The sequence below is a fragment of the Cibotium barometz genome, chromosome 24, assembly GCF_041138505.1.
Source record: "Cibotium barometz isolate CiBa-2024 chromosome 24, ASM4113850v1, whole genome shotgun sequence".
Classification (NCBI taxonomy): Eukaryota; Viridiplantae; Streptophyta; class Polypodiopsida; order Cyatheales; family Cibotiaceae; genus Cibotium; species Cibotium barometz.
The window spans coordinates 37,251,868-37,254,001 of record NC_141069.1 but is presented as its reverse complement, the minus strand read 5'-3'; the positions used below and the strand labels follow the sequence as shown (position 1 = coordinate 37,254,001).

The 2,134-nt window shown below is 38.8% G+C and overlaps 1 protein-coding gene across 5 annotated transcripts in view; it reads right to left on the bottom strand.

Moving 5' to 3' along the window:
* The window catches only part of LOC147625256 (DEAD-box ATP-dependent RNA helicase 12-like), a 26,560-nt gene extending 26,175 nt beyond the window's left edge, over positions 1 to 385 (bottom strand). Inside the window, exons 1-2 of one of the 5 annotated variants that reach the window (XM_086818560.1) lie at positions 238 to 378; positions 76 to 143 (exon numbers count right to left, since the gene is read on the bottom strand). The gene's annotated coding sequence lies outside the window, so the exon portion shown is untranslated. Of the gene's footprint in view, positions 1 to 75; positions 144 to 237 lie in introns of all 5 variants that reach the window. The other 4 variants (XM_086818561.1, XM_086818559.1, XM_086818563.1 and 1 more) reach the window with 4 other exon arrangements.
* Positions 386 to 2,134: the final 1,749 nt, after the last annotated feature.

Genomic DNA, 2,134 nt, shown 5'->3' with positions numbered 1-2,134 from the left:
TACTAGACCCTGGCTAAACAGAAAGACCTAACTTAGGAGGCTTGACGTAGAGCCCATGCTGAACCCTAGTTTTACCTTGAAGAAGCACCACCTTTTAGTAGCTAGGGTTTCTGTTGATCTAATCGTCTGAACATACGTTTCCACTAAAAAGAAACAAACCGGAAAGAGCCGCAGTAAACAACCAACCAAACCAACAGAAATCCATGGCCATAGCCAGAAGCAGCAAAAACTCCGTACCTAAGAGGAGCGGCGATGATGAAGCGGTCGATTTGAGAAGACTTCTGCTTAGACGTGAGGGGAGGAGGCCTTCATATACCATTAAGAGGGAATATGAAAAGGAGGGACGGTTAAAAAACACCTAATTAGGTTGGAACCTAAATTTATTTATTCGTATTTCAGCTCAACTAGGCTTTTTCCAAGGTAACCTCCGTGCACACTCTTAACCTCACCTCCTTGGGTGCGTGAGTTGGGGCGAGTTGGTAAAGCCAAGTAGGCAAGAACTGGGCATAAAACCTCTTCTTGAACTCGTCCCATGATCTAACAGGATTTGGGGAGAGCTTCTTAGGAAGCCACCAGTGAGTAGCAATTTTCATAAACATGCTGACATGCTGGATCATAGATTTCTAAGTGAAATCCTCATCACTAAAAGCAATATCAAACTGGGGAATAAAAGCAAGTGCCTTTGACGCATCATATTCCCCATGATATGTATCAAACTTAACAGATTTGTCCCTGGCTTTGAAGTCACGAGACTTTGATGTATTAGCTTGCATCTCTACATGTTATAGAGAGCCCAAGTTCAAACCTTCAATACCCATCCTTCACCCAAAAAAAAGGGGCTCGCCTCCTCGTCTTGTTGTGCAAGCCCTCGTCCTAATAGTGTCCATCCCTCCCTTTTCACAACCTCCTTGATCATGCCCTTTTTCTTTCTACTCTCTTGGTCTCCAAAGAGCATTCATAGAAAGTTTCTTCTCCATCGCATTTTACCTCCCTTCTCCTATCTTGGTCTCCAAGACCTTCTCATCCAATTATATTCTCCCTCCCTTTGTTACCCCCTTACAAGCCTACAAACTCCTCATGGACTCCTCGCTCACCCCCCGTGTGTGTGTGTGTGTGTGTGTGTGTGTGAGAGAGAGAGAGAGAGAGAGAAAGAGAGAGAGTAGTGACTCATTCAAAGTCGTGTTAAAAAAGATTTTTTTTTTCGCATAAAACAACCCACAATTACAATTTCTTTAATTTCCTAAGGTGTTGTCTTGTATAATAATCAATTAATTACCCACAAACCATTTAAAGTAGGGTCCTTTGAAGAGTTTGAATATTTGTATCGATTAGTCTTGCTGAGGGGAAAAACACAAAGCAAGAAATGATCGCTTAAGTTTAAGCTTTGTTCAATATGACTTTAAGAGCTTATGTTCAAATATATGATGATGATGACAAAGGCAAATGAGAGAAAAGAGAAATCTAGAGAAAATAAATGTATTAATGGCTTTGTGTCAACAAAGATTTCATTTTAAGGGCTTTCAAGGTGTGCTACTGCTGGAAGACGTTTAGTGCTTAGGAAAGGGGGATATTTATATTTGAGTCGAGGATCTAAACATGATGCAATCAAGGTTGATTATACGGCCAAGGTCTCCCTTCAAAAAGATAGGATGCCCACAAATTTTCACTTTTTTCCAAGGTTTAGGGTATTTGTTGGTGGCCCAATATAAATTTTTAGGTGAATTTATGGTCAAAATGCCGTTGAAAATCAAGCCTAAATGCAATGTTTAGAGTTTTTTTTATATGGTGGATAACATACTAAATATTTTTGTTAAGATGATAGTTTAACTAAGAAAAATTGTGTGGACGTTGCAAACACAACAAACAAGGGTAACATATTTATTTACATTTTAGTTTATACTTAGTATTTGCTTTGAGGGCTCAGACATATATAAGGTGTTTAAGAATGTAATGTTCTTAATGAACTCCAAACAAAAAGAAAACTCAACTAAGGGTTCATGTTTAGATGGTTGTGCTCTTTTTTTCCTTTTTCTTTTTTTCATATGCCCCTTGGATGTCTTATGCTTGTTCTACTTAGCACTATCCTAGATGAAATCAAGTATAAATTTATCTTCTGAATTTGGAATCTTCTAGT